Source organism: Myiozetetes cayanensis, unplaced genomic scaffold (genome assembly GCF_022539395.1).
Source record: "Myiozetetes cayanensis isolate MyiCay16 unplaced genomic scaffold, myiCay2020 scf15, whole genome shotgun sequence".
In the NCBI taxonomy this organism is placed as follows: Eukaryota; Metazoa; Chordata; class Aves; order Passeriformes; family Tyrannidae; genus Myiozetetes; species Myiozetetes cayanensis.
In genome coordinates, this window is record NW_026087159.1 from 11,452,625 (window position 1) to 11,461,899 (window position 9,275).

The window sequence follows — 9,275 nt, forward strand, 5'->3', positions numbered from 1 at the left end:
CTGGACACTTAACCACACATCTCGATACAATTTCTGGTGCAATGATTCTGAGGCTTTTGGGGAGTCAGCAGTCTGAGGATGAAAGCAATCACACATTCATAATTCCCCAGGATTCACACTGTTTCAAAGGTTTTGGAAAGGCGCTGGTATGAACATGTATCCCAGTTTCCATAGGGGCTACGGGAAAGTGTTTCCAAGACGGGTGGATTGAAAGCTACAATGAAACTGAGCAGTTTCCTCATTGGGGCTCACCTGGTACAGAGCAGCCTGAAGAGGTGGGGGAGGAGGCAAATTCAACCTTGGGTGTAATGCCTGTGAGGGAAGCAAGGCATGGGATGTCCCAGCAGTGTCAAACAGCAACTCATGCACCAAAAAGAAAAAAAAAGAGAGATTTGCCTTTGTCAGTTAGGGGTTCTGGGAGGAGGATCCAAGTGTCCCAGGCTGTCTAGTTAGCAATTCATGCTATGCTCATCACCACGGTATGTGACTCCCTGTGACCACACTGCCTCTTGGTAACTCTTAGCCACTCTGAAGATAGGTGTGGTAGCACTTCGGAGTCACTCTGGAAACCAGGAATACACGTTTGGGAGGCATCTTTTATAATTGGCATGGCTGAGCTGCAGCTCTGCCTCAGGCAGAAGGTAGACTCTGTCTCGCTGGGGGTGGTGAAATGAAATCTCTTAGCACAGAAAGAACACGGAGCTGCTCGGAAGCCTGCAGGAAGGGGCTGGCACCTGGGGCTGCACAGAACCTCCTTGCAAAGCAACTGGAGGGAATTTTTTTTTCCCCAAGTGAGGAGCTTGTGCTTTGAGTGTTGTTGCCGAAGTCACCAGTGAAGCTGTAGGAAAATTGAAATCACGAACTATGGCAATCTTTCTGCATTTTGGCAAGATTGGGATCCACAGCTGTTTATAAAAATGTAATTAGTGGCCTGCCAAGTGCTTCCAAAGATGTTCTGAGAGCTAGAAAATTGTGATAAACTTATCTTCCTGTGCCTCTGTGTCTTGTGAGAGATTATTCAATCAGTAGGTTGTTGACTGGAAGACTCAGCCAAACAATGATCGGGATTCTAAACTATTCAATTACCTCTAATGAAGAAGGATCAGAAAAACAACCCTTAAACACCTTAAACAGAGCAGCAGTATTAACAGACAAAATGACTCTCAGGAGAAACCTCCAGACACTTGCCAAGGTTGGCTTTGGAGCCAACTGTGATACAAATGCATAAAATATTAGTTCCTTAATGGTTGTGAAGTGTTGCTCTTTAAAGGTTACTGTCTTCCTGTCCAGACAAGGCTGCAGTGGAATGATGAATGAAGCGATCCATAAATCTGAGAGGTTTTCAAGCACCTGCAACTCCCATTGGGGTCAACAGGAATTTTGGATTGCCAGGATTCGGCCAGTAAAACCTGACTCTGCATGAGATTAAGAATCCCCAGGGCTATTGGCTTCCCCAGCTCCAGTGTTTACCTGATGGAGCACTTGGAATGAGGGCTCCAAAAATGCTGGCTATTTGGATGCATGTTTGTGATGGGAGACTTGATCTCTAAAGCAGAGGGACCAGGTATCTGTGCCAGAGAGTCAGGCTGCCTGGAAGTGGAATTGGGAAGAAGTCTGTGACTAGAGGAGAAGCATCACGATCCCTGTAAAAACTGCAAGGCAGGATTCTGGTTCTGAGGGAATTTCTCTCCCTTCTCCATTGCAAGTCTCACCATATACAAAGAGCTGACTTGTTATTGCAGCTCAAAGGAATGAATGAGCTCAAAAGAATGCGAAGAGGAGAGAATGCTACAATTCCACTGGGAAGAGCTGCTTCTTTTTCCCTTAACTTTTCCATTCAGTTAATATTTTACCGTGGCCTTGGAGCGCAGTCCCATCGGAATGCCTCGGTCCCGCTGTAACACCGGACAGTCAGCTGAAGCGTAAACACTGCACCTGCCCGTAGCTGTCTAGAAGCGTTGTGTGTGTCTGCATTTTTGAAAGTATCTCACGGTTTTGTTTCCTGTGAATGTGCATTCAGCCCTGCACACCCACGAAACGCTCAGCTGGGTTTGGGAGCGGGTACGTAGCGGGCCATGGCAGGGGGGGGTGGTGGGGCAGGGTAAGAAAGAGGGGGCTGTAAGGCAGCTTGAGAACTGATACCATGCTAATGTGAAACTCCTTTGTGAAGGGAACAACATTGCCAGGTTTTGGCTTAAAGATTCTCAAACACTCCAGCAGTTTAGAAACTTGAACGTGTCCTAGGCTCAGCTGTGCGCAGACACAACGCTGGAGAGGAGCCTCCGTTTAAAATGGTGCCAAGTGCTCCGGCAGCTCCTGAAATTCCAGGATCAGGCCCTAAAAATAACAACACATTTGACCCAACATAGCCAGCAGAGCCAGAGGAGATGATAGGCTGCACAGCGGAGTTTCAAGCCTGCCTTCCTAAACTGCAAACCCATTAAATATTTAGGTGGCCATATGCAAATCATTTAAATTCTGTTTCTCAGAAGCACACCACGGTGTACAGATGTGCTTTGTGCTGAGATCCTCGTCCTAAGCTTTCAGCAATTATTTATTTTAAACCAGTAAAAGACTTAATTAATGGCTAATTGTGAGCTACCATTTTTTTAAAGGTATTTATATATGGGGGGGTGGGGTGCAAGAAGCAGAAATGCAAAGACCTGGGTTTCTTTCAGAGTAAACTAACATAGAAGAAAACACATTTTTGTGACCGTACCAAAGAAAACCCCAGGACCGCTCAGATATTTTCAACCCCCTCCACGGGTAACAATTTGCTAATTCAACAAATAAACAGCCCTTTATGTGGGAGCTGTCTCGTGGACGCTGTGAACACTTTAGAGACTAGGGCCCCAGATCTTCTTTTCTTAATGTCACTGTGAATTTGCTTGTGGAAGTGTATGACACCATGCGCGGAGCCGAACAGCTGAGCTCATGCTTCAGGCATTCTCCCAGGACCGAGGGGGAGGGGGCTCTCCGCCAGCTTTCGGCCGCCTCTCCCCTCGCATTTACACACACACAAATCATGTTATCATAGTGAAAATATGTAAGAATTCCAGGAAGCAGAGGAAGTTTGTGTGTTGACCTTAATTTATTTTTTTCCAGAGGAAGATCACCCTGAATGTTAAAAGGACGGTGGACGCTGGCTAAATTCATTTGCAGATATTTTAATTTTCTTTGCAACTCTTTTCTTCTGTTGTATTTTGTCTTTTAGGATTAACGCTGTTTGTATTTTATCCCAGGTGGGTACTTTTACAGAGAGAACCAAAATCACCTAGTGAGAGCTCTGCAGGACCTATTTGGACACTAAAAAATTTGGTAAAAATCCCAGTGCATTCTGGTTCCTATTTTCCATTACAGTACAGTAAAACTGGGTGAGACTGTTTCTGGAGGGGAGGGAAGGAAAGGGTGGATGAAAGAGCGGGCTAACGCATTAGGCTTTGGCAAACGGAGGCCTGGGTTTATTTTGCTTTACAGTTCTGGGCTGGAACTCTTAAAATGCTGATCAATTTGGCCCCAAACTCAACTGCACTTCTAAAAACATGCCTAGCTTTGAACCTGCAGATGTTTGGAAGACTGCAGGACCTTAGAAGCCGGTGCACTGGAAAGCACAGTCACCTGCACTGGCTGGTGCACCTTCCAGCATCCCACCGTTCCCAGCAGGTCACCCCAACACCCTTCCTTTCTCCCTGCCACATACTGTCAGCCTCCACCTCTCCTTAGCACTCCCACCTGTGAGGGTTTGCTCACATTTCAAACACAGCCATTCCACCACCCTCTACCACGGTCCTGTGTGTCTGTGTACGCGGAGCCAGGAAAACAGTACCCAAGTCCTTAAATACATCTCTCCCCACATACTGTGGACAACGTGGTCACACACAGACTTGTAGAACGGCAAGTAAAGATACCCCACACCTCTTAACTGGCCAACAAGAAATCCAAGCAGTGGAAATATTTCTGTATGACTGCAGGGGACAGTCGTCCCTCAGCCTGGCAGCCTCTGTGAGGGGCACTGGCCATGCCTGGTGGAGCACTGGCTGTGCCCTGTGCACACCCAGGCCTGGTGGTTATTCCTGAGGAACCCCACACCCTATTGGTTACCAGGGCTCTTCCAGGTCTGATAAAATACACTTTGACCATCATGCATTTAACTTGCAAGACGACTGAGCAGTAATCCTGGACAAGTCTTGAAGAGTTTTATTTAAGAATCTATAAGATTGCTTAAGACTTCTTTGCAAACTACTTCATTTCTTATGTTTCCCTGTTGCAAACTTGAGCTCGAAACCTGATTCAATTTTAAATGAACAAGCCTGTTCTTCTAGCTAGCAGGCAGCCTGTGATGTATATTCAGGCCAGGCATCTCCACCCAACAGCTCTGCTCAAACAAGTAGGGCCATCTCAGGAAAATCACCCAAGTAGCTCTGTGTCGGCAGCCTCCCTGAAATCAAGGGATCTGTCACTGCATCCATCAGTGCAGGACTCGTCCCACAGAATTTATTACTCTACTCAAGTTTTTCTTTAATATTTTCTACAGGTTTTCTGAATTCACTTCTTGCCCTCCCCCCCCTCCCCCCCCTATTTTATTCTATTGTCACACATTTCAAATACACACCTGCCTTCCCTGCCCCAACTCTGGTCGGCTCAGGCACAACGCAGCAGGAAAAGTAGCATTTGAATTACATTTTGGTTTTCAGACTATTCAGACTTAGAAGTAAGCAACACAAGCTTGCTACTTTGCATGTTTTGGTGCTGAGGCTTTTGTTTTTTTTTTTAAGCATACAACCCCCTACCAGCTGCAGTCTAGATTTACACCATGGGGAAGAGCACAGTACAACCAGATTGGAGATTAATCAAAGCAAATTCTGGCCTGCTGTTCCATGTGTCTCAAAGATTTAGAAAGTAAAAATAAAAAATGAGGGGGCTTTGCTTTGGTAATAAACGCTACAACAAAAAGGCACAACTTTCCCAAATATGCTGTGAAGAGAAGACAGATGCCTTCTAAGGCTTCTTGGTGTCTTCTGGCCATTGTTGTGGATTCCTGGCTGTAAGCTGCCAAAACGGGTGCTGCTGGGTCTGTCCCAGCACTGCTCCCAGCATGGGGAAAGTGTCTGACCCCCCCACTGGGGCTGCCCCAGCAGGGTCCAGCATTCCTGGCTCCAGCACATGCTATAAACATGCAGCGAGTTCTGGGGTGTCTCCGAGGAGGACTGCAGAGTCCAGGTTGTCTGCCTCCTGGTCACTGGGAAAAGTTATGACCCAGAGGTCTTGCTGTAAGTTAACTACAGTGCCCAGGAGAGTGCCATAAAAACACCTGGGATCTTTCCTACACAGAAATCCTTTACAGTTTCTTATTCTAAATTATATAGCTTGTGAATAACAAAAGAGGTCATATACAATGATTTTAAGTTATTCTAAAATGTGAGATACTCTTCAGTCTCTGAGAGTATTATTATTCTGTAGGGATTACAATCAGGTGAAAGTTTATAGTTAGCAATCATTAGAGTAACACTGCTAGTTTTCATTAAAAAAATCTACTTAAATTTTGGAGGTACCATCCTCTATTGGCATAAACTGACAGCTCCATTTAAGTTAATACAGCTGGGGAAGACAGCCTTTGCTTTCTTGGGTAGAGAAAAAAGACGAGGCGAAAAAAAACCCCATTGATTAGTAAGGTGATTTCTTTTTTTCTTTTGAAAAGGCAGTACAGGTAAATCACTGTACTTAAATGTAAGAACTGAGAAGATACCAGGAGAAGCGAAAGGCATCTATATCTAGCAGGAGAAAATGTTTCCATCCTTAATGGCCTGCATGAGATATTTTAAAGACATCAGAAATTCTTTCAAGTATGTTTCTGAGTAAAGACATGGCTGAATTGGCCCATGTGTGTAATCAGGGCAGGGTTACACAGTAAGGCCCCGATTCAGCAAAGTGCTGGAGCACACCTTCAGCTTTTAGTGCATGAGTGGCTTCATTGAAGTCCTTAGTAATTACGTGTTTTGCTGAATCAGGACCTGAATTTATTTGGGGCAGGAGGACCTTAATATCTTCCAAGGAATTATACTTATTAAAGGGGACAGTCTATAAATTAGTGTTTAAGTTAAAATCAATTTCTAGATAATACATATCCCTAAAAGACAGATTGTTAGTTTGTATGAGCTTTGTAACAAAACTTTAATTAAACCCTTTTTAAATAAAACCTGTCGTACATTATACTGCTAATTGACTTGACCTGGTACAAAGAGGACTCTGCCAGCTAGAGGAGACTAAAGGAGATTATTCTGTCTGGTGCTGCAGTGATTGTGTGTTAATAAAATTTATTTCTGCAGTCTTGCCCAACTCCCTATTGTGTATTCAAGAAATGTGTGGGCTTGAAGCCAGTCATCACAAAGCAAAAAGTAATAAAACCTCAAAAGCTGACTTTTTCTACCTCATTCTGCTGCTTTGCTGTGGCACAAACTACATGGTACAGTCTGCTTGCATGCACACTTCAGATTTCTCTTTTCTAATTATTTTAATTTATTTTTTAAATTATGTAAAACCCTGCACCTTATTAATGTGAGCACAGTAACAAGTGAAGGACAATTAAAGGATCCAAAAAGCTCGGTGATGAAATATTCTGGGTGTGGCAATCATATTTTATTGCCACTACACTGATTACGTACAATATAACACATCTAGCAATTAGAGAAACATGTTAATCCTCCTGGCCCAGACCTATTTCACACAGAATTCATTTCAATGGACCGAATTCTTCCCTTACATTCACATAAGTACGACTGAAATAACTTCTTGCCAATCAGTAGAATCATTTGGATTGACATTCGTGTAAACGACAGCAAAACACGACCCGCTGACTTCACAGAGTTATTCCTGATAGATGCTGGGTGTAATCACAAAAAGTAATCACAAGAACTTATGCAAGAAATACAGGGAATAAACAGGAGGACTTGGAAGTTTTAATACGTGCTCAAAATTATGAATTAATTGGCACAAGAAACTTGTTGGGATAGTTCACATGACTAGAATATTAATACAGTTAGAGGAATTTGTTCAAGGAGAAGAAGGATGAAATGCTGTCCACAGACACATTCACTCCACAGTGTAAAACATGGGAAAGAGATGAACCAGTTGAAAATCCCTAGCTAATAATAACAGGGGGAATGAACACAGGTGTTATCACGATGGGGGGGGTGGGGTGTACAGAGTAAAGCCACAAAGAACAGATGGACGGAGCTACTTCTTTTGGAGGGCAACAAGATGAATCATACATCCAGGCCACTGGGCTTGAAGATGATGGAGGCACGTGGCAGGAGGCTAATGGAGATGCCTGCTGGGACACAGGGTATCACAGGATAAACTCCATGCTGCCAATGTCTTGCTACCAAGGCTGAAGAAGCAACTGAAGCAAAGGTTCTTTACTCTTGATTTTAAGAGTCAGGAGAAACAGGTTTAGAAATAGGCAAATAGAAGGCAATTTGGTGACAGTTATCATGGAATGAGAAAACCTACTGCTCCTGGAAGGGAAAATGAACAGGAAATAGAAGCAATAGACATGAAAAAAGCCAGTTTAAATAAACTCAGAGAATTGGTAAATATTATCTCATGGGGAACGTACTCAGAGTAGCTGACAGTTCCTTAAAATAGTTCTATTAGCAGCATGAGTCCAAATTATCCCAAAGCAGCAAAACCATTAGAAGTGTTGTAAGAAACCACCTTAGCTAAATCATGAAGTCCTCTCTGACCTCAAACACCAGGAGGGCATGGAAAGTTGAACCCAGGTCAGATTACTGAAGACCAGGATGAAAGAAAACAGAAAGTGTAGGGCCCGAACCAGGAGGGTCAGGTGAGAACAGGGAGCACATTAATGCAGAAAGGATAACAAGAAAATATGATGCAAACATACTTCATAATGAGAGAAAAACGTGTTGGCTCTTGAACAAGACGGGGAAAGTTATCGACAGGTGATATTGAAGGGGCTGAGGGCTCAAAGGTTTTTTCTGCAATCTTTGCCAAAAAGGTCAAATGAGGTTAGGGAGGAAACAGCAATAGTGACAAAGAGGGAGAAACACAAGTGAAATCAGGGAAAGAACAGATTAAATAGTACTTAGATAAATCAGATCTTTCAAATTGGCTAGGTCAGATACAATTTGTCTTAAAGTACCCTACTGGACTATCTGAAGCAATCTCAGGGCTGTTAACAGGGTTTTTTTGGAGATCTTATGGAATATGGGTGAATAAAAAATGGCACACAGTGAGTGTTTCCTTACAGGGAGGGAAAAGATTGTAACGGGGAATTAAAGAGCAGTGAGTGAAGGTCAGTTTTTGGAAAAATACGGAAACAATCACATTATTTGTAACCACTCAGGAAATAACAAGGAGATGAGTAACAGCTAGCATGGCTTTGTCAAAAACACAGATTTGTTAAACCAATTTAATTTCCTTTAGTGGGAATAGAGGAGAAGCAATAGATAAATCTCAACTTTATTAAAGCTTTCCAGGATCAGCCTCCTCATGGTCGTAAGTGAGTTAGGAAAAATATGGTCTCCCTCCACCTACAAAATTCTCTGTCAAGCTGTAACTGTGTTGTTAAATACATTTCTGCAGGCATCTGTTCTGGATTTGCTTCTGTGAAATACTTCTACTGCAGTCTTGCATGTTAGATCAGTGACTTACTTTCTGCACACAGTGGTAGTGAGAAGGGCTGCACAGGCCAGTCTGAGGACGTTTGCTTAGAATACAATGCGATTTTTGACAGCTGGAGCAAGGGAGCCAGTTTGGGGCAACACATTTCAGCTTTAAAGAAGGTACCAAACAGAACAGAACTAGCAGAGAGCATTGAGAATAGGTAGAGGCCTAGGAAACATAAACTGCAAGGAGAACTGAAAGGAATGTTCTCATATAGTCTGTGGAAAAGGCTGAGAAAGACTACATATGTACTATACATATACAAAGAGCAAAGGAGTAAGTAATCTTCCTCACCCACTATGGATAGGATAAGAAGTATTGGGTTAAACAGGAGCACAAGAAATTTAGGTTAAACATTAGGAAACACTTGGTAATAATACAGCTAGTTAACCACTGGGAAAAAATTACCTGGGGAGGCTCAGCCTCCCTCCTTCGAAGATTTCAAGAGTATGCAAGATGTACGCTTATCAGAAATTACGCTTTTAAAGTCGTAATGGACCTTAGATGACCACTCAAAAACCCACTTCCCTTTATGAGGACTACTTTTCCCCTAGTTTGAAAGGACAGTTCTCTCTGGTGAAATGGGAGCC